General features: G+C 26.6%; 1 protein-coding gene across 5 annotated transcripts in view; it reads left to right on the forward strand.

The window, feature by feature from the left end:
* LOC107452633 (sodium/calcium exchanger 3) overlaps nucleotides 1–25107 on the forward strand; it is a 257682-nt gene that overhangs the window by 90422 nt on the left and 142153 nt on the right. For 3 of the 5 annotated variants that reach the window (XM_016069177.4, XM_016069197.4, XM_071188150.2), the window contains one exon: nucleotides 2878–2938. The exons of the other annotated variants lie outside the window; for them this stretch is intronic. The gene's annotated coding sequence lies outside the window, so the exon portion shown is untranslated. The remainder of the gene's footprint in view (nucleotides 1–2877; nucleotides 2939–25107) is intronic. 5 annotated transcript variants of the gene reach the window in all.

Below are 25107 nucleotides of genomic sequence, written 5' to 3' on the forward strand. Positions count from 1 at the left end.
GTAGTCTTGCAATTTTGAACCCAACCGAGAAAACAAGTAAACTCTAGGTTTAAATACTGTCACAAACTTGCCTTCGTAAAGGACTTTTTTGATGGAACTAAACTGCATTTGCATTGCATGAGAGAGAAAACCACAAAACCTCCCACAATTACCCCGACGGATTTTAACCCATGATCAGTCTATGCCACTCAAAATATAAAAATTCCACTTTCCTCTCTTTGTAAGTTCTCCAGTTTTTCTACAATATTTAAATTGATAATTCTCATTACATTATATATATATATATATATATATATATATATATATATATATATATATATATATATATATATATATATATATATATATATATATATATATATATATATATATATATATATATATATATATATATATATATACACACAAAGCAAAGAAACTACAAAATAATTTGTCACAAAAACGTTCAATATCCGAATAAAGGAAAATACCATTTTTATGACTGTTACTAGGAATTTTCGAGTATTTATAGCAGCTCATTGAGAAACGAAAATTGGTCAAATCCAATAATATTCTCTTTTTATTGCTTCAAACTTTCACTTTTTTTAGTATAACAGGAATTTCCTGTTCCCTGCAAGAGTTGAAAAAATATTTGACTTTGATTATTTTTTCATAGCAAAGAGAAGTTTTTTTTTCGGTTTACTCTCTATAAATGTTCCACATTGAGAGAAATCACACATCTATAACCACGAAAAAAGGAATTTTTTCAAAATAAAATGGAAAAAGTTTCCTCCTTTGCACCAGGTATTTTTAAAAGCAACCGAAACTAAAGCGTTCGTAAAAGAGTAAAAAAAAAACTCTTTTTAGCGCAATGAAAAAAGTAACTTTTCCAACCAGGAGCAATAAAGCTCTTATAACTAGCTTATGGTGTGGTTTCATAAACCATAAATCTTCAAAAAAATTGAAATATGTTAGAAATAATCGCCTTTCGATACACTGTCTTGGACCATTTTTCAAAAAATAATCCTCACGAGTGTCTCATTTGATAGCCTCTCTCTTGCTCTTAATATCTGCACAATTTGTTTTTTAAACTTCTAAGAATGATACTGGAGATGTCATGGTCAATTTATTATTGGATGGAAAAATTATAGTTTTTTGGATTACATTTCCGCAGTGTGTATTTTTCAATGTTCATGCTATAAATGCTTTACCATAAATCATAGACATATATAGTGATAATAATTTTTCTGTCAGCAAAAATAAATTCATAAATAAATATTGAAACAAGTTTTTATTTTTATATATTTCATCATTTAGAAATTTATAGAAGTGAAATTATGTTTTTGGATCATACTTTCTTACAAGAAAAATTTTCTTTAAATATTTTCCATAATTATACATTAGTTTACATAAGTATTTATAACTTTATTTACTTCATTTATAAGTTAGATTATAATTATATTTTATTAGACAACTTATATGTTACTTTAGTGAATAAGTTTGCACAGACACTGAGATTGCACAGATACCGAAATGTTTTATTTGATAGCATCTGTCCTGCGTTTAATATCTGGTCAATTTGTTTTTGTAAATTTCTGAGAATGGTGCTAGAGATGTCATGGTCATTGTAATTTATTAATGAATGGAAAAATCAAAACTTTTTTTAAAATTAAAACTTTATATATATATATATATATATATATATATATATATATTCAGCATCAGGTATTTATAGAAGTAAAAATTTTTTTCGGATTATGTTTATCTACAGAAAAATATTTCTTTAAATATTTTCCCTAATTATACATTATTTAATATTTATAAGTATTTATAATTTATAAGTTACTTTATTTCATGAGTTAGTTTATAATTTTAAGTTATTTGATAACTTCTAGGTAACTTTATCTAATACGTATGTACATTCACTGAGAAAAAGAAGTATGGTCAAAACTACCAGAACATGGTAAAGTTTACCGTGTTTCTGGTTCTATGGGAACACCAAAGGGCTCAGCAATTTTTCTCATAGAGCTTTGGTTATAATTTTGGTAAAATGAACTATAAAATAATGACTTATAATGTGTGATAAAATTTGGTAAATTTGGTGAAATATAGTAATTTTATCATACCTTAGAGTACAGACATGGTAATATTTTAGTGTTAAGATATAGTAACCTTACTACTTTTATCATGAATTATTTTGTATAATTTATTTTTCAGTGCTGTATTTTTTTACTAAATGTGTGAGGATAAGAACTATAATTTTGAAAACTTGATTTTTCGGTAAACCACTACCATATGAACGGAAAAATTACCAAATGAATGATTTAAATAAATAAAATTTTGGTTTTCAATAAAAAAAATTATGTTTTTTTTTCGGAAATGTTATCGCCTTAGAATTCGGTAATTTAACCCGAATGCTTCTCTCCCTGTACTATTAAAAGTTTCAGTTATTTCAGTTCAATTAATAAATAACTTTAATATATGAGTATATTTATAAATTCATAATTTTAAGTTATATCTTTATAAGTTATCGCTTTTTTTGAAAATAAGAGGAGAAAAACAAAGTTTTTATATTATTTTTAGTAAAATGAGATAAATCAGAATAATTTTGCTACACTTTACCTAGTTTCTATAATTTTTTTCTTATAAGTGAACTTAAATAATTACATATTTCACACTTATCAATTTACAATTTAACTGTAATTACCAATTGTTATATTATTATTACTCTCAACTTATATACCAGACATTTATATTTAAAATTGCCTAAGCGTTCACGTACATTATTTTTTTAAAGCATATGGTTTAAATTGAATTATTTTTCAATTATTTCTATTCTTTAGAAAAAAATTGCACGCGCAATACTTTATTTTGAAAAAAATATTTTTATAATTTTAGGAAAATTCAGCTAAGAAAACCTGCTTAATGCAGTTTGAGGGACTCAGCCCATACTTTACAGGTAATAAACAATAATTTAATCAGCAATATTATATTCAAATTTTTAATGCTCAAGTGTTTCCTTTATGTTATATACTTACAGATATTTATAACTGTTATTTCGTATAATGTCTCCTACTATAAAATCAATTGATTAAATTAAGTAAAGAATAACTCATCAAAATGAAAACTATAAATATAAATATGTTAGTAGTTATTGCTGAGAGAGGTAGTTTAAACCTCCATGCAAACAGCAAAAAGATTAAAACTATTTGAAGAAATTTTGAACTAAGATTAAGATTTGTAAGAGCCAAGATTTTCAAACCCTCAACATGTTTAGGGAAAATCTTACATATTACAAACACAAGCAATTATTAGCAAACAAATTTGTATTGACCCACAAAATATAGGAGTCAGCAAAAATAAAATTTAAATAGCCCAATAGGTCTTAGTCAAGACTTTAAGGACTTAAGTACTTTTTTGCGTTTTTTTCACGGAATGTATTAGAAAAATTACTGAACTCTAAGGTAAAGACATTTCTAGTAAAAAAAAAGAAAAAATACTGGTTATAAAATCAAAATTTGCTGTATTTAAACCATTCATACGGTAAAGGTGTTCATTCATTTGGTAACGATTCACCTGAAATTCCGGTTTTCAAAATTATAATTCTTGTTATCCCACATTTAGAAAGAAGGCAAAACTGAAAATTAAATCTAACCGAATGTCCAATTTTTAAGCTAGACTCAAAGGTATCAAAATAAAATTACCAAATTTTACCACATATTAGCACGTTTTAACACATATTATAAAATAATAGCTTAACGTTAATTTTACCAAAACCATTTCTAAAGAGCTTCAGTAAAAATTACCGTGCTTTTTGGTGTTCCCATGGAGCCAAAAATACGGTAAATTTTACCATATAGTGGTAGTTTGTCCATACTTTTTTCTTAGTGAAAAATTTCAGCACCAAACTTAAATAATCTATTCTACAATAACATAGTTAAAAAGTTGTTTCTATAACTTATTTTAAATTTTGGTAATTTATTTTATAAATTGATGAAATAAATTCAATTGAAAAGTAAAAATCTTTTTTTTTTCTACAGTTTTTGATAAAAGCATTAATTATTTTAAGGAAAAAGTTATTTATCAATTTTAATAGTTGCAAATAATAATGATATAAATTTGGTGTTCCATGTTATACGTATATACCTTATTATTTCAATTTTTTCTGAAACTGTACCCGAGATCACACTAAAAACTTACACTATATAAATATAAATCCCGTTGTGCGTGTGCATCAGAAATTTTTTTAATTTTTAACATTGTACGTATTGTTAAAAGTTTTAAGAATAAATAAGAGTTAAATTAAAATTTTATTAATTAAATTAAATTCGAACTCCAAATTAAAATTTAAGCGAAAAATGCTATCGAAATTTAATGAATATTTACAGAAGATGGTGGGATTGGGAATTTGAAATACTATTTGGCTGGTCCGGCAGTGAACTGATTGTACAGACATGGTTCCTAGCAAAACACATCACTGGCTACCGTCAATAAGCAGGTAGGTGGCTTCTTTGATCAGCCTGTGTATGGACCGAGGGTGGGCGATATCGGTCCTCGTTATACTGTTCTGCCGCAAAGTGTATGACTTTACACGTAGATCATCGGGCTACAAAAGTGGACGGAGTTTAACTGGACAGATTTCAATAGCGCTACTGTTTCTTTTTATTTTCAGCTCTTATATGCATTCTTTTTTCAACTTATTCTTCGATAAAAATTGTAAAATTATATATTACGGAACACTCTGTAGTTTTTTGAAGACAAATAAATGTGGTATACTAATTGTATTAAATCCTTTCTCACTAAAATATTATTAAACTTCTTCAATTGTCACTGATTGGGCGAAACGGAAGCCAGATAAGTCGGAAAACTTCTATCAAATGAAGTTCAGTAACATCGTTTAATTCTACATTTAACCTTTGTGGTTTAATGTGTGCTATTGGCAACTTCGCGAAATTTTATTTGTCAGAAACAAACAATTAGAATTACAAACCCAGCAATCTGGCTTTATTCCAAATCTTTTAAACAAACACCAATGCGCCAACTACCCAAAAGCTATTCTTTTGGAAGCAATCTATTTGACAAACTAGACACATAAAAGCAAGAATACCTGACAAAATATTCGTCTAATAGAAGAAACATTTGTTGTAACAAAGGAAATGGCTTTAATAACCTTCTGTTCTGTTATAAGAAAACATTCATTAATTTAGGATTACATTACAACACAGAACTTTTGATGATTCGCAAAATAAAGTAAGAATTACAATTATATTCTTGACATTGTAAATAAAGGAAGAAAAGAGAACAATGGAATTTTTATTAAATTCTTTTCTTTAATCTCATTTTTTAATGTCTCTGTAAAACAAGCTTTCAAAAAGATAACAAAGATATTTTGAATCAACATGTTATTTTTATGCAGATACTGTTGAAATTTTCATGTAGAGTTTTACAATCAGGTTGAAAAAATATTCTTTAAACTTAAGCCTTATATTTTGCCAGGCCCTTAATATAGTCTATTTTTTTAATTTTTTAAAAAAAAAGGTAAAACTGCCAGAACTCGTCCTTCAAGCTCTATGAGAACACTCAGAAGCTCGGTAATTTTCACCGATGCCCTTTAATGATTTTGGTAAAATTAACAATAAAATATGGTTTTATAATATGTGATAAAATTTGATAAATGCGATAAAACTTGGTAATTTAATCAAGATTCTTTAGAGCATGACATAGAAACTATTTATTCTGTTAAATCAGTTTTGTACTTTTTCCTAATTGTATATTAAGAAGAACAATAATTTATTAAGCCAGAATTTTTGATACTCCTTTACACTGTGAGCAGAAAAATCGCCAAAATGAATAGTTTTAAACCGTATATTTTTGTTATTTTTCCAGAATTATTATTTTTTTACCAGAAATGTCCTTACTATGCAGTATGGTAATTTTACCAGAATTTTATTTCTCCGTGTAATCTAACTTTGCCAGGAACACTAAAGAATTTAAATTCACAAAGTTCAGAAAAAAACATTAATTTTAGTTTTATTTTTGCTGATTAGTTTTACTTTTAAGGTTACAGTAAATAAAAATGTTACAGTAAATTGGATTTTATGGTAAAATAAATTTTATGGTGAAATGGATTTTATGGTAAAATAAATTTTATGGTGAAATGAATTTTACGCTAAATAAAGTTTACTGTAAAATAGATTTTACAGAAAACGCAGCAATGTTGCCTGCACATTTTTTCCATAACTTGGCCTGCAATTGAACACCTTAACACCTTAAAATGATTTAATTATATTCCTATTTAATCCTTTGCTTTTCAATACATTTTCCACTTAAAGAGAATTATTTATTTTTCCTTTCACAAATAAAAACCATTTATTTAAACAATTCTTCATAGTTTTCAACATCGAACTAAGAATTTTTTCCCAGAAAACATTTTAACAAAGCGAGCTTAGGAACAAATCAGACTTCCTTTAAGTATTCATTAAAACAATGGTTACTATTAAAATGCAAAACCCTGAAAAATATTTTAAGTATTTCGACTTTCAGCAAAACAGCTTTCGCATAATTACGCATACAATTTTTCTTTTGAAATTGAATTTCAAACTGAATAAAATCCAGTTAATTAAAGTTTATTCAACTAAAGTTAAATCCCTAAAAAGTCAAAAATACTTTAGTGCGCTTTTTATAAACTTATTCTATACGTGCTTAGAGCGGAAAAAAAACTGTCTCTTGCATTGAATTCCGCCCATGAGCATTTCAAAGAGTTTTAATCAAAAGATTTCTTTTCTGAAATTTTACCATTTTCTTGAGCTTTCGCTTTCTACAAAAGAAAGAAAAATACTGCTTTCATGTCACTTCGCAACAAAATGATCATATTTTCCTGTGTCTGTGGATAGAAAAATAATTCTTTTCACTTTTAAATCGATCCGCTGTATTTATTTTTTTTCTTGGAGGGGGGGGGGTTATCTGAAGTGAGCTTAAACTGATACAGAAGGCGAGTCCCATTTTTTACTGAATTCGTTTGTATCTAATAGGGGCTGAGCAAAATTACATTATGTTCTGAAAGTTTTACTGTAGTTTTTAAAAATATATGAGTTTTCAAATATAACTTTAACATTTTATTTATTCAAAGTTTTGTTTGCGATAAATTTAAATATTTGTCCTTTTGAGAATTTTTTTTCCGAATGTTTTTATTACAGCATTTTTAATGTGTTCACCCTTTTTTTTTAAAAAAAAGAACTAAATATCGAAAATAAACCTGCTGAATAATTTTATTTTTTTATTAAGTCAAACTTTTTCTTTAACTGCTATTTTTCGAGAAATATTCATAAGATGTGCATTGCTTTTAAATTTCGAAAAATAAAACTTGTAGTTTTACTTAATGTAATTTTATAAATAAACCTTCATGTAATAAAATTTTTGACTATTACTAAAATAATTAAATTATAATGTGAGGTGATTAATTTCAATTTTTTTTACATAACAATATTTTTGCTTTTAAATTTCGAAATATTAGGTATTCAGTTTTACTTAATGCAATCATATAAATAAACCTTAATGTTATGAAATTTTTGACTATTACTAAGATAATTAAATTTTAATGTGTAGTGATTAATTTCAAAAATTTTAACATGGCAGTATTTTTGCTTTTAAATTTCGAAATATAAAATTTTCAGTTTAACTTAATGTGAACATGTTAAAAAACCTTAATGTTATAAAATTTTTGTCTATTACTAAAATAATTAAATTATAATGAGTAGAGATTAATTTCAAAAGTTTTGACATGGCAATATTTTTGCTTTTAAATTTCGAAATATAAAGTATTCAGTATTTCTTTATGTAATCATGCAAATAAACCTTTTTTTTCTTATTTCCAATGGCAAGGCAAAAGGTACAAATAGAAAGATGAAATAAATAACGAATACAAATGTACGTAGGATAACAAAGAAAGAAGACCGAAGTCATTGCCTTAAGAGTTCTCTTGCTTCCCAATATCTTGAGGACTCAGTGTGTCCATGAAGGGACACACTGAGAATAGTAGGGACACACGACATAGAAGCAAGTGGTCCCTGCCCAATTTCTCTCCAGATTTACAAAGTGGACAAAAGGGCGTGGTGGAAAGGCCTATGCGGTATAAGTAAGCAGAAAGACAATCGTGGCCTGTATATAAGCGGAAGGCCGCAACTGCATCACGTCTTGGTTTGTCGGGAACTAAAGAAGAGCTTACATTTCTCCAACTTTTCAAAGCTGTGCGAGTCTGAAGGTCTAGCAATGAGTTGGTTTTACACAAATTTTTAAAAAACCTAATAACAAACCTTAATGTTATAAATTTTTTGACTATTACTAAAATAATAAAATTATAATGTGTAGTGATTAATTTCAAAAGTTTTGTCATGGTAATATTTTTGATTGAATGGGTTTTAAACTCGTTTGAAAGAAAATCCATAGAATTAAAAGTTTTTATTCGCTTATACTATAGCAAGGAAAAGAGAATGTGAAAGCAACATAAACAATTTCGACGGCTTCCCTAACTTAATTATTTTATCGGCTTTCTCTAGATTGTGGTTAGACACTTTTATTTGAGTTCTTAGAAGCAAATACGTAAACAAAGGAAGTTTTTTTTTCTTCTTTTTTTGAAAAAGAGTGTAAAATATATAAGGACTGGATATAAATATTAGTTGGTGTAACTGATTAACGTAACTTAAGTAAGCCTCTGAAGAACTAAGGTTTCTCCAAATTTAATATTAGCTTCTATTGCATTTTTAAAAAAATAATTTAAAAGTCTTTAACTTTTCCTTAATTAATTGATATGATAAAAATTAAATGGGTTATCTGTTACATTGTGTGTCGAAAGATTATGAATTTGAGTTCATGAACTTAGAAAAATAGTAAGGTCAAAACTTAAAGAATTAGAATTTGTCCAAGTTTAAGAATTTGCAATTATACTTATAAGCATTGTTAGGTACCATAATTAACTCAATAAGTACTTTTATTAGGTTGAAATAATGATTTAATATTAATTACCGTGTAAAACAAATTTGTCAAACTTGTATATCAACTGTAAAAAAAGTATGGTCAATGCTTCCTGAATGTGGTAAAATTTAGCGTGTTCCTGGTTCTATGGGAACATTAAAAAGCGCCATAATTTTTATTGATACGCTTTGGTAATAATTATGGTAAAATTAGCAATAAAATGTGGTTTTTATAAGGTTGGTTAAAATTTTATAAATGTGGTTAGATTTAGTAATTTTATCAAGGCACTTTAGATAATGGTATAAAAATCATTTATTAGGTAAAATTTGCTTGTTATTTTTTAATTTGTTACTAAATGTGTGGTAAAAAGAACTATAATTTTGAAAACTAGAATTGACATTCTATCCTTACCATATGAAGATAAAAATTAATGAATGGTTTAAATACCGAATAATTTGGTTTTTAACCATATAGTAGGGTAATTTTACCAGAATTTTTTTCTGCTTGTGAATTTAGCATACATTGAAAAAAAAGTTGAGGTTAATGAGGGTTTTTTAATCTAAATGGTTTTTTTCATGATCTCGATTCACTGCACTTATGCTTTATATATTTTAACCCCCTAACAGTGACGTATATTTCAGAAAAATGGACCAAAAAGGGAAAAAAAAATTACCGTTTAATTTTGTTCTTTATATTATCATAATAGTTAGGAAATGGTTTTTATTACAAAAATAAAATTTTAAATGCAATAACTACTGTATTTATAATTTTTACATATTCATGAAAAAGTAATGGATTACACACACATCTTATTCAATTAGAGCAAATTAAACAAAAGTTTGAAACTAAATATAATTTAACTAGTACAATATAATATAAAAACACAACAATATGATTTTCACTAAATAATTTTACAAATCTTTTCCCTCATTTGACCCACATTCCCACCCACAATTTCCCTCCCTCTACTGAAGTCGTAATCAATGAAAAACTAGGATCACTAATGCCATCTATTAGGAAAATAGGGAATTAAGTATCTTAAGCTAGAAACGAATTCAGCTCGGGCTTCACAAAATAGAAACGTTAACTTTTCTCCTGCCCGATTGCCCGAACTGGATTCGGGTGACACTGCAAGGGTTTAAACGTTTTCTATATTTACTTTTTGGTTACGGCATTTAGCACGAAGCCTGCCGTTCTGGTCCACTTTTCGTACCAGCCGTAAGCGAGAGGTTAATTGTAACTTTTTTCGTTCCATTTATCTTCTGATTCATTACTGATAGCACTCCTAATATTTCCATATCAACACTTAAGTTATTAGAGTTGATTTAGTTAAATAGCAAGTCTAATATCTATGTCTTACTATGTAACACAGTAAATTTATAATTTCAAACATGACACAAAAGACGTGAGAACTTTTAAACAAAACATTATGATATACTGAAGTTTTAAAAAGATTTTCGTTGTCGTAAGTGAAAGCAGTTTGCTTTGAAAGAGAAAAAATGCTTGCCGAAGTACGAATTTAGGTTTTTTGTGTTTGTGCTGTGTTGTTTCAACTCTTACATTAAATAGCCTCTGTCCCATTATTTCTCCACTAATATTATTTCATATTACTTTCATTATTACTCCATTACTCAATTCCTGTTAATATTTCGGTGATAACTCTTTCCAGTAACTACAATGAAACAGCTACAAAGTATGTAACTGCCATTGTCAGTGTGGTATTTTCTCTTGGTATTTATAGATGCCAAGAAAAAAGTACCTGAAAGAAAAAAAAGTACCTTTAATCTAAAATTTCAAAATGAATCTTCGGCTGATCTGGCGTTTGTTATTGGTCACACCTAAGAAAAAAACTATACCTTTAGATATATGAGAATAAAGTACTCTTTTAATGTTGACTATTGTTATTTTCCTTAAGTATAATAAATTAAAGGCTTTAATCTAGCTTAATTCCATGTTTTACTGTTTAATTCACTAAACTTTATTCTTTCTTTCGACTATATATAATTCTTTGACAGTGCTCTTTTTGCTACAGACTTTGATTTTAGCAAAACTTTTTATATGAACACGAAAAGTTCAGTTTAGAAAATCACTTACTTAAAAATATTTTACTTTGATGAAAAGATCATTTCCGAATACTTTGTTTATCGATTTTTTTTATTTAAACAATAGAAATTTCAATTAGTGAAAGTTAATTTTAAAAGCTCTATTATACATTCATACAAAAGAAGACAAATTCGAACTCTTAAATGCTTTTAAACTTTTTGTCTTCGTACTGATTGAACTCAAACTATTTTTTGCGCAATTTTTCATTATAAAACCCTTTATTAAGATCATTTTCTCCGAACAAATCAAAAGATCTGGAACGAAAAGAATAACTGTTGCGTTTATCAAAGAAAAATAAATATAGTGACAGAAATATGAAGAATGACTCTATCTAACAAAAGATGAGAAACTAAATTCTTGAAACGAACAGCTATGAAGCAATAAAAGCAAAAGTTCTTAGGAAATAATGGTAAATTCTTCCTTTGGAAAAAGACTTTCTTTTGTTCCCTCTTCCACTATCCATCGGAAATATGCGTTAAATGATTTATTTTAAGTGTCTTCAAATGTTTGATTGTCTTATAAATCGAAAGATCTTCATTTAAATTGCTTATTCAAAAGTATTCACCGTTTTATTTTATAATAAGATAAGCAACAAAACAATATTAATATGGGGATACTTAAATTTCATAAAGTTTTCTTCCTTTTAGAGCAATTTTATTTTAAAAATGTTCCGAGGAAATATTTCGTCAAATCAAATAGCACATGCAGAATTAAGCTTAAGTTTTTACGAAATAATAGTGAAAAATCTTTGATTAAAAATAATGCTTTCTTTTGTTAGCTCTTCTATCCGTCGGAAATATCTGCTAAGTCATTTAATTAAAGTATCTTCAACTGTTTATTAGTTTGCTTTATAAGTAGAAAGATCTTCATTTAAATTATTTAGACAAAAATATTTTCCATTTCATTTTATAATCAATAAGGAAAGAAAACAATGCAAAATATAGTAAATTAAATTTTCTGTTTTTTTTTCTTTTAGTTTTTTGTGGATCTATTTCTTGGGAAATATTCCAAGGGAAAATTTTGTCAAATTAAGGAAATCATGCTGCAATAAAACAAAGGTTCTTTAAACATAATAATGATTTGTCCCTTTGGAATTTTCTTTTGTTTGCTTTTACACTATCTGTCAGGAATGTGCGCTAGATAATTTAATTTAAGTATTTCGAAATGTTTAATAGTAATATAAATAGAAAGAGTTTTTTTATCATCATTTATAATGATCCAAAAAGGAATACTTAAATTTTATAAAGTTTTCTTCTTGTTTGACGGAAACTGGTTCCTAAAAAATATTCCGAGAGAGCATTTTATCAAATCGTACAGCAATATCTAAACTTCCATCGTGACTTTTTTGTCGTCAAAAATATTTTCTTTTGCTAGCTTTACGGCTATCTATAAAAAATATGCACTAATTATTTATCTTAAATGCTTTCAAATATTTATTATACACATAGGTAAAAAAATCTTCATTTAATTTGCTTTTTAAGAACTTTTTACCATTTCATCATCAGTTAAAAAGCAAAACAATGTAAATCTTGAAAATTAAAATGTAACGATTTGTTTCGTTTTTGATTGAACTGTTTCCTGGGAAACGTTATTCGCGAAAACTTCGTCAAATTACGAAAATTGGGCAGCAATAACACAAAATATGCAGCAACAAATTACGAAATATTCCCTTCGGAAAAATATTTTCTTATGTTCGCTCCTCAACTATCTATCGAAAATAAGCACTAAATTATTTATTTCACTTTGTGCCTTGAAATGTTTTTTCTTAGTTTTTCAAATAAAAAACTTCCCTTTAAACTGCTTATTCAAGAATCTTTACTATCTCTTTTTATCATCATTTAAGAAACAGAACAATGTATAACATAAATACTTATATTTAACGATTTTTTTCTTTTTTGATGGTACTATTTGCTTAAAGATTATTTGATTAAAAGTTTAGGAAGTCCCGCCTTAATAAAGCAAAAGTTTTTAACATCATAATAACCTATTTATCCATAGAAAAAATATCGCATTTATGTGTTAAATGATTTAGTTTAAGTGTTTTGAAAGATTTAATAGTTTTTATAAAAATAAATATCTTCATTTAAACTGCTGAATAAAAAGTCTTTATCATTTTATTTTATTATCAAATAAAACTGTAAAAATTGGATATTTATTATTCGGCAAGGATATTTACAAAGTGAAATATTTACTATTTATCATTATTTCCTGAGAAAGGTTCGGAGCGAACGTTTCATCAGCTCATTATCCTCACTTGTTTTTGGATACAAATCTCGTCAAAAGTTTTCGAGCTCATAATATAATAAAATATTTAACATAATTGAGTAGGCTAAATAAAAATAAATGAGTATGAGTGCATGAATACTTTTTTCTTAGCTAGGAATCGAACCCGGGAAAACTGATTAAGAAGTGAGCGCATTAACAATAGTACAAATTCGCCATAGAACTCAAACTGTTTTGAGATCAGATATAAAGTGTTATAATAATGATTGTGACGTGATTTGATTAGTTAATTATAAGGATAGTTATAATTTGCTTAAATACGAATTGAATATATATATATATATCGACTCCAATTTTTTTACAAATTCCCTTTTTTTAAAACTTTTTTTATTAACTTATTGTTTTTGGTTGTTGTGTATGATTTTGCATCTTCCATTTATTTTCTTTATTTACCGAGTGCAAAATAAGTTTGGAAGCAGTTAAATATCTCGAGAGAAATTTACATCTGATCGAAAAAGGGAAAATAGTCTCGTCCAACAAGAACCCCTTACTAAATTAAAAAAGGATATAAACTATTTAAAATGATGAAATCGAGATTCGTGATATTAAACGGTTTGTATCCCATTTAAATTTTTCTTGATTTCACCGCCATCTGTGAAGCAAAATGCATAAATCTGCAATTCAAAAAGGGTTACTTTTTTCTGGATAATCCAAATCTGCAATAAAAAGGAGTACATATTAAATATTTCAAAGTTGTCTCCACAACTGGGGGATGCTGTAAAAGATCAATTAGATATCTTTTCAAAAATATTAAATTTGTCTAGTTTCACTTTTCAATTCGATGTTTATTTCTCGAGATTTGACCATTTCCAACCTTTTTTACACCCTGAGTTCATATTTCTACAGTTCTGTGATGATTCAAAAATATGTTTAACTGAAGAATTATAACCAACAAAAATCATTAACTTTAGATCTTATATTGAATTTATTATATTAAAATCATTATATTAATATCATCATATAAAAATCATTACAATAAAATTATTATATTAAAATCCCTTTATTAAATCTGCAAAAAATAAGGTATTAATTTGGGCAAACATCCACAGTTATATTCTTCTGTCCATTAGGAAAATTAATATTTTTATTCATTTATTTACTGCACGGAAAAGAGATATGTTTTCAGTTGTATTTTAAAATTAGTCTGATATGTTGAATTTGATAAAGCTGGAACAAATGAGAAATTAATCGCAAACCTATGAAAACCATCAAAACCAGACATTTTCTTAATTAATTTCTGATAATTAACTAATTTAAAATAACTTTCAGTTGCGCTGTCCAAGCCTCAAAGTAGCTTAACTCTTTTGACAAATTTGATCAAGCTTCAATCATCAAACTAAAGAGGAACGTTTGTAATTAGTTTATAATTAAATGCGTCAAATTAACTCATTAAAATTATGAAGATTGATTGATTTATACACATTGCTTATTTACCAAAAATTTTTAGTAAATATAGTTGATAAGGTCTCGTTATAAGCCTAACCGGTTTCCATTTTAAATTGATCAAAATTAAATGATTCAAAGCTTATTTATTTCAATATAATGTTTTAACACTTAACTTAATTAAAACATTAAAAAAATATACAAAATGTAATAAATAGTTTGCTATTCTTTTTGATTTGCTCATAATTTGAGAAATATTATGATGTATGTTTACATTTCCCTTTGAGAGACTACTACATAAAGCTCTATTTAAAAATAGGTCTCATATTAAATCAATTCTTACCGAAATTAATAAATCTGAAATAAAAAAAATAGTTTTGTGATAAAAACTCGCTTAATGTTAAAATGATTTTACTCTAAATCTATTTTAACAATTGTTTAGTTAAGGATTTTTTTTTTTTTGGTTACCTCCAACACCAAATCATTAACTATCAAACGTTTTTTAGTTAGTTTAGGTTTAAAAAAAGCATTCACAGAATAGGTTGAAACAGGAAATGGAATTCGAGATTCTTTTACTAAAGTAAAAAAACACATAAAAAAATCTTCAAAACAATTATTATCTACTTTCAAAGTTTTAACTATTTCCGAAGCAATTTTTTTTTCTTAAAACGCGAGACAATCTCACCTTTAAACTCAGTTTCTCTCAAGGTAGAAAAAATAAGAGTTTAATGATGTATCTGGAACTATCGATATTTTTTTTCAATATTGCTATGATGATCATTTACATTTTCTCTCATCATATCATGAAAACCATGTTTTTCGATATAAATAAATAATTACTGATAATTAATAAATATCGAAGATCGAATACCAATACGATCTTCGTAATTATCGAGAGTATAACAATAATTTATCGAATTGATATTTTCCTGTATAATAATAAGTTCTATGAGGGTTATCAAAGAACTGAACAATTTCACAATAATGATAATTTGCTGACATTTTATTTTTATTTTATAACCGTCGTTAAATAGCTGACGCAATTTTCGGGTTTACGAATGCTAATGTCCAACTCCGTAGCCTTGTAATTTTAAATCCAATCTAGAAGACAAGGGTACTTCTGAATCAAGTATTGGAAGAAATTTGCTTTCGTAGAGGACTTTTTGATAGAACAAACCCGCTTTTGTGTTATAAATCGAGGAAAAGCGCGAAAACCTCCCACGGTTAGCCTGACGGTAAGGAGACGACTCTAACACATAATCATTCTATCTGTTGAGGAAAATTTACATCAACACTGAGGTCGGTGCGAGCCGGATGTGGAATTCGAATCGATCAGCTATCGTTGGGATCGAAGCCGTGTCACCTCATTGGGAGGCGAGATCTCTTTCCCCTGAGCCACTATGGAACAATTTGCTAACACTGAAAACAATGCTGTATTTCGTAATATTTCGATATTTTATACAAAACTAAATTCTAAAACTCAATGACGCGACAGCCCATAGCGCGCTAAGGCCTACTGTGCCCATCTCAGTTTTTTTGACCTTGGGTTCTGGGGGGTAGGAGCAGATGTTCCGGTTTGGTAGTGAGCCGAACGCGAAACCCCCAGTGCTAATTCCCCAAGTAAGCTTGGTACTCATTTTATCAACCCATTATAGGGATGAAAGGCGGAGTCAATCTTGTCCGAACTGAGGATATATATATATATATATATATATATATATATATATATATATATATATATATATATATATATATATATATATATATATATATATATATATATATATATATATATATATATATATATATATAAACTGAATATGCTGGCAATTTTCTGGTATTTATGTTAATTCAAAGTGTTTGATATTGCGTGCAAAATTTATAACCTTAAATTAGGCTCAATAGAAAACTTCTTAGGAAGAAAAATGCCATGAGAGTTTTAAAAAAATATCAATGCGAAAACCACTTTAAATTCTAGTTTTCTGCAATTAAAGTTTTGAAAAGCTCAAAACTTTTTAAAATCATTCCCTAGAGAAATGAAATGTTCTGCATAACAATTTAAATTGAATCTTAAGGAATTTAAAAGAAAATCCTTAAGGGATGGGAATATCATTTGAAAGAACTTATATATGAGAAAAACTACTTTAAATACCTGTTTTTTCATTTAAGATTATAAAAACGTGCCACAGAGTTACTCAAAACGTTTTATTAATGCCGTTACAGCAAGGAAATATTTCTGAAAATAATTTATAAGTTGATTGCTACGAAAATTTTACAATAATATTGCTCAAAATATTTTAGTTATTGTTTTTAGATAAATGGCTAGGAGAAAATAAATAAACTGTAAACGTGAATAACAAATTAACCAATCCTTATAATTAAAACAAAATTAACTAATTGTTATTTATTTGGAATGACAGTAGGGAATTAAAATCGGATTATTATTTAATATCTATTTTATTTAGAATAAAAGTTTCTTCTAGTACTGAATTTAATTATTTTAAATTTAATTTAAAATAACATAGCTAATTAAAGATTGATTTGTTAAAGAAAGTTATCGAACAGATCAACTTTATAAAACAAAATTCGTCATTTTAATTAAAGACCAATAGCTATATTTTTTTGATATTGTCATTATTTCAATAAAACAAAATGATCATTAAATATTCCACTTTTATTAATTTTTACAATGGTTTAAGATAATATTACTTTCAAACTTAATACATCAATAAGAAAAGAGAGAGTTATTAAAAATCAAACAAGAAAAAAGTATTTAGAAAATACATTATTTACTTAATTTAAATGGAATGACTTATTTCATTTAAAAAAATAATATCGAAAAAAAGGTATAGCGAAAAATACACTTTTTATTAAATGGAACTGCAATACTTAATTAAATTCAAGTAACTTGGTCTATCTTATTTGATATTCAGTGCGTTTATAATCAACCCAAAAACTTATTTAATTAAACACCGCATAACTAAAGCTTAGTTTACTAGTTCAGAAAGAAAAATCGGTAAGAAAAAGAAAATTTTCACAATAGATGCTTTATCAGGCCAATCTTCTAAAATGAGGTGCAGCAAGAATTTTTATCGATTGAATTTCCTCTCTTTAGGACACAGCAATTCTCTTGAAAACCTGATGAAAATTTAATGAGATGGCACGCTCTTCAAAATATTCAAAAACCTGATATTTTCTTATAATTATTTTAAGTTTGGAATTTCTTTCGCTTCTGTCTTCAAACATCAAAGAATTTCCGAATTTTAGCCGGTCTTAATTAGTATCAGAAAGTATAAACTCTTGTAGTTAGCAATTAAGATGATGATTTCTTGGTTAATTATCTTAATTATCACCCGGTCCATTATGCTGATTCGATGCGCTGCAATTAGGATGACTCAGTTTTAAGCTCTAGTTACACGCAGTGATTTTTACGTTTTGTGGTAGATTTATTTCCTAGTTTAATTGAAATACGTTAAACCGGATTAGAATTAATTCCTTGAGCTTGGTAAAGAATCGCAAATAGTTATAAAATACTATATCTTATTAGTATATTTAGTTTTATAAAAGATGTAATACTTTTAGCTTTTTAACGATTAGCACTTTGTCATAAAACTCTATATCTGACAAGTGCATAATTATGAATCATATATATATATTTAGTTTAATGAAATATATTAATCATTTATATATATATATATATATATATATATATATATATATATATATATATATATATATATATATATATATATATATATATATATATATATATATATATATATATATATATATATATATATATATATATATATATATATATATATATATATATATATATTTATTTATTTCAGTGATGATTACATTCGGCGTAATCTTGAAAAAGTTGCGGAAACATTAATAAGACTTGGAAAAGAAAAGTTAAAAATGAAATAAACCGATCTTAGATGACTCCTTAAGATAAGAGTTTTCCTTTTTTCTTGTTACGAAAAGGAAAAATAAAGAAAAATAATAAAATAGAATTTTACTCTTTTACTCATTTTTATCTTTTACATTTAATTGTTCACAGGCATTGCATAAAAAAATTTTGGCACTCAAACAACTGTTGAAATGTTGGAGTATTTCACTTAACATTTACTAATACGACATTTTCTTGTTTACTTTATTAAAGTTCTAGACAAGCAGCTATCATAATTATAAATACTCGTAAAATATTTTATTTTCATTTACAACTTTCTTTTCTTTCGAAATGAGCACTCACTATCTAGTAGTTAAAGAAAGTTTTTTTTCTAAAAAAAAAAAAGAAAATTACTGATTATATCTTTTAGCTCCCTTTTTATTTGAATTTAGTTTCCCTTCGGGAAATGAATGTGGATTCAGTGTTTCTTAATTACCAGCAAATTAATTCACTAATACTTTTTAAAAAATATATATATATAAACTGCCTTGGTCACAAACTTCTTATTTATTTTTTCTGTATTATAGAGATTTCGTTTTACTTTATTATTGCCATTGTAAACTTGTTCTGTATCTCAAATGGACGGATTTAAGCCTATAGTATTATAATTTTAATCCCTCAACTCAAATCATTTTAGGGTAATCTTTATTGCATCGAAGTTTTTATTCGGTCTTAAGTTCATTGTTTGTAGGATTTTTATTGAGATTTCCATTTCCATATTGTCGTTGAATATTTGGTCTGTCTCTCAAAACATGGGTGGATTTTTAAGTCCGTATATTTTAAATTTTGAATCCATACCTCAAATCATTAAAGAGTTTTTTTTTTAAATCAAAGTCTTTACTCTGCATTTAAGTTATGATTTAAACTTTCTGTTTTATTGACATTTATTTTTCACTCATCGTCTTGGAATAGTTGGTCATCATTTCGACTGTTTGAACTTAAGTCTGTATCGTTATAATTTAGAACCCTTTACTTTTGTCATTTAAATTAAGTGTATGTTGATATATTTCAGACTCATCTGGGGGGAACGCGGTCCTGTTCTCGATCCAACTAAGACCCACCGAATATATGCGAACTGCATGCTCCTAAAATCTGTAGTATCGAAAATCCTGTGACTGGTTGCTGAGCTGTACCAGACTCACATAGATTTGGAAAAAATTTCCTTCCTCTTCCACACTATATATAAATTGATGATGTGGTCTCATGAATGATTGGTGCTGCCATCTATTCATGGGGTTCTGATTCAAGATATACTTCCCCATTTGCGGTGCTCCTTTGTTAAACGAAAAGCGCTCCTTCCGGACTTAATGCGCAAGGCTTGTCCTAATGTCATTAGAAATAACAACGCAACAGATATATTTCTAATAAAACAAAAAAATTTTAATTAAATTGGCAGAAAATTAATCGTGAAAAATTGAAGAAATATAGTTTGACTTGTTTTATGTTAAATTTGTCTTATAGTTTGATTTGTTTTATTTATTTTATTGAACTTGTTTTATGAGGCATGATTAACTTATCTAACTTCAGGGAAAAAGCATAAGCCGGATAATTAAAATCCGGAACAATTGGAAAAGTTCAACTTATGTAAATACAAAGTTCGAGTTCAAAAGATCAATGAAGTTTTTCAAGCAATCTAATAGGAATAATTTTTAAAAAAATATAAAATATAATAAAATCACGTTAAAAATTAAAAGAAAAATTAATACAAAATTGCCATAAATATTATAATTTCAGTTAACTGTTCAAATGACTGTTATTCGAGTTCTCTTTAATCGTCTGAAATAACGTTTTTCGGCTAATAATATGCTATTTTTGTAACTGTTGAAAGTTCGTAATAGTTAGACATAACTGTTTGCTTAAACTGAGAAAAAAATCTGTTTCAAATTACGGTAAAAAGCACTAGCATTTAAAGTGCCGGTACTTTCTAACGTAAAATCAATTTTTATTGAAACATATTGCGGAAAGAAAAGGTTGCATGGCAAGCTAAAACACTAAAAGGATCAAACTTTTAATTAATCTACAAGAAGAAATATTATAGGCAGTTATTTTATATTCCATACATGATTATATTGATTATCTTCTGAAATTTTGTGGAAGATATGTTGAGCTTTTAGTTAAAAGTCTTTTGAAGCTCTATTGAGAAAATATCAACAACAAAGATGCATATTTTCTAATTATTGGAAGGAAAGTTTTTGAGAAGGAATGGATCGATAAGAGAACATTCATGAAACTGTGAATTTTCTTTTTTATGGTTATTTTTCTAAATTTGAAATAATTTACCGGTTTCATGGGATGTAGACAGAATTGAGGAAAAAAGAAATGGTAATCGATATAGTTCTTAATCAATGGAATAAAAACAACTTTCGCTTCTTTAAGATTTTTCTTTACTCAAATAAAGCTCACTTTTCTTTAGTTTTGAAAATTTTAGACTGCATTTTTTGTTTGTTTAATAAAGATTGTAATTGAAGTGCCCTCAAACAGAAAATAAACTTTTCTAAAATGATAGCAGATGAGACTCCGGTGTCTCTTATGCACATTTTGACTCTCTAATTACAAATAAAAATATATTTTGGTATTTTTTAATCATAAACGACTGTTTAATAGTTATAAAACTTGTTTTATTATCTGAATTATGTTTGTACTAAAATATAAAATTCAAAAAAGTTGTTTGAGTTTTGTTTGCATTGCAACTTGTCAATAAAATATTTTTTTTTAATTAAATAATTTTAATAATTTGTAAAAAATTTTTTTAACTTTTAGTGATGAATAACTGGTTCTTTTTGTCCTAAGTAGATGAAAATAATTGCAAATTTGAAAATTTTTTGTTTGGAATTGAGCCGTGTTTGGAAGATTTTACCTTTAACGCAGAAAAAGACACCTTTAAAACACAGAAAACGACACCAATAAATAATTTTGTAAATTAGAGAATTTTCATTGGTGAATTACTGTTTCTGTTATGTCTAAATAACTGAAAATAAGTGCAAATTTGAAAAAAATTATTGTTTGGAATTGAGCCGTGTTTGGAAGATTTTACCTTTAACGCAGAAAAAGACACCTGTAAGACGCAGAAAAAGACACCAATAAAGTATTTTGTAAATTAAAGAATTTTCATTGATGAAGGTTTCTGTTAGGTCTAAATAACTGAAAATAAGTGCAATTTTGAAAAATTATTGTTTAAAATTGAGTCATGTTCATAACCATAAATTATTAAAAAGTTAAATATAATATTTTTCACTTTGTTTGGCCTAAATTAATACAAAATAAAGAAAAAAGTAAGAAAAATAAAAATAAGTAAGGGAAATAAGTTTAATAAAAATTCTGCTGCAAAGGGTTTATGGGGTTTAAATGTTTTTGTTCTTAAATGTCACTTTACAATATTACTTCATTTATTTTAAGCGTTTAAAATAAAATAATGAAAAAAAAGACATTATATGAATTTATGACTTATTAAATGTCATTTGTTTAATGCCCGAAATCAATATAAATTATTTTTCATTAAAGCTCAATTTTTTCTTTTAAATACTGCGTTAATTTTTCATTAAAAGAGCTATAATGTCAAATTATTAAAAAAAATTCATAAATATCCCAAATAAATCTAGGCTTTATATATAATCGTTTTTCTTTTAATTAAATTTTAACAAAATCACTCATAGCACCGCCTTCAAAATTTTATTAGACATTTCAATGAAGATTTAAAGAGGTCCTGAAAATGTGTTTTCTTGATGCTTGCATATTTTTTGTAAGTTCATGTAAGGACTTGTCATTTCGTTTTTTAAAAAGAAAAGACTGAAAGCTTTAATTCGACAGTGACTTGAAAGAGAAAACACCTTGAAGCTTTAAGATCTTATGCCAAAAGAATTCTGCAAGAATACTAAGAGTAGTGAATTAATTTTGTTGAAGTACTGACAGTGGCGACACAAAATTTTCGTTAAATTTTCTCTTTATTACCAGATTTTTTTTTTCACGTTATATAAATAAAAGTACGCTGTTAAAGCCCATTTACCTTCGCCTTGCAGCATACAGCTCAAGATTAATCAATATTTTTAAGGAATATCTTTCTCCTTATTTTATGGAGACGCTTCAAATTGTTTTTCGATTATTTCACAAATAATTTATATGGTGGAAATTAATACGTTTTTTTATTATAGAGATAGCTAACACAATGTTTAAAGTAAAATGTATGCTTAAAGTTGATAGAAAAAAATTTGTGTGTTTGCTGAGGAAAATAATGTTTACTGTTTTTATGCTAAATAAGACTGAGTGTAAACTGGTTAAGATAGAAATTAATTTTTTAGGATAAGTGAAAAAATATCTCTTATTTTCTCATCCCTATTGTGAATGTGAATCAGCTTAAATTTTTCTCGGCAGCTTAGATGCTCTTTTCCTGAAAGCTTAATGGTGATTTTAGAAGTTTTATCATCAAATAAAATGATTAAAATAAAAATTTTAGGGCCCTAAAATGTATCAAAGCATTTATTTCAAGCTAAATATACTATCTCATTAAAAAGAATTGCATGCATTTCTCACTAAATATCTTAATCTTAATGAAAAGAATCACATTAATTTCAAACTAACTATACTATCATACTGAAACTAAATATCATACTATTCACACTAAATATACTATCTTGCAGAAAAGAATTGAATAAAATAGCATTAATTTCACATTGAATGTACTATCTTGCGAAAAAGAACCACATAAATTTCGCCCCAAATATAATCTCATGCAGAAAATATTTCATTAATTTCACATTAAATATACTATTTTGCTAAGAAGAATTGTGTTAGTATCAAACTTAATATACTATCTTGCCGAAAAAACTGAATATATTACTATACTGACTTAAATTGCATTAATTTCACACTAAAAATACGTACAGAAAAAATCACATTAATTTCAGACTAGTTATACTAACATACTGAATAGAATTGCATTAATTTCACACTAAATATACTATCTTGCAGAAAAGAATTGCATTGATTTCAACTCTCATATTGAATAAAATAGCATTAATTTCACACTGAATATACTATCTTACGGAGAAAAAAAAAAATTCAAACTAAATGTGATATCATGCATAAAATAATTTATTAATTTCTTACTAAGTATAATATCTTGCTAAGAAGAATTGTATTATTTTCAAATTTAATATACTATATTATCGAAACAAAATGTCTGACTTTCAAACTAAATATATATTATACTGACCTAAATTGCATTAGTTTCACACTGAAAATACTATCTTGCGGAAAAGAATCACTGTAATTTTAAACTAAATATACTATCATACTGAAACAATTGTATTAATTTCACATTAAATATACTGTTTCGTAGGAAAGAATTGTATTAATTCCAAACTTAATATACTATATTGCTAAAAAGAATTGCATTAATTTCCCACTTAATATCCTATCTTGTTGAAGAGAATTGCATTTATTTAAAACTAGATATACTATCATGCTGAATAAAATTGTATTAATTTTACAGTAAATATACTATCTTGAGGGAAAAAATATATTAATTCTAAACTTAATATACCATATTGCTGAAACGAATTGCATTAATTTAAAATTCAATGTATTATCTTGCAGAGAAGAATAGCCAGGACCTTAAAATAAACTAAGCTAAAATATTTAAAAGAAATGTACCTAAACTTTAAAAAAAAATCTCCTATTTGGCGAGTTTATTCCAGTTATTAAGAGTCGGTGTAGCTTTTAATAGATTGATAAATTAGATCACAAGGGCTTTTCATTTCAGAAAACTGTGGCACTTTTTCATACAGACATTTTGTTTTTTTTCTTACTTAGCATAGAGGGCGCTGACTAGATATAAGCCAAACGTAACAGTCATGAATAACTTAAAAACTCATATCAGTTATAAAAATATCATCTTGGCTAAAATGCGTAGCTTTTATTAAAACATACTTAGTATAGAGGGAGCAGGCTAGATATAAACCAAACTTAACATTCATGAATAACTGTTAAAAACTCATATGAGTTATTAAAATAACGTATTAGGTAAAAAGAGCGTTATTTCTAATAACGGCAGAGTCTTCGAAAAACAGCTTTAATAGTAACCGAAATCATTGTTTGCGCTCTATAAATCTATTTTTAGGGCTGGTAACACGATAACTGGCTTTGAAAGAAAAACTAAATTCCAACTTAACGGTTCATAAAATACCAATACCTATAATATATTTATTTGCTTGAGAAATGTTTGTATATTTGTTTTGAAATGTATTTTTTTACTATTTTTTAACATTAAAGAAGGGCAAATTCAAAATTTCAGTGTAAGTAAAATTGTTTTGTCTAAGAAAAGTTGAGAAAGATGACAAATACTGTTTTTCAAAATGTCTATAAATAAATATAATTACTTACCATTACTTTCTATAGCGATAAAATCTAAACAAAAGGGTAACTTACTTGTTAAAAAC

Source organism: Parasteatoda tepidariorum, chromosome 12 (genome assembly GCF_982258835.1).
Source record: "Parasteatoda tepidariorum strain Cologne lab strain chromosome 12, Ptep-v5.0, whole genome shotgun sequence".
Classification (NCBI taxonomy): Eukaryota; Metazoa; Arthropoda; class Arachnida; order Araneae; family Theridiidae; genus Parasteatoda; species Parasteatoda tepidariorum.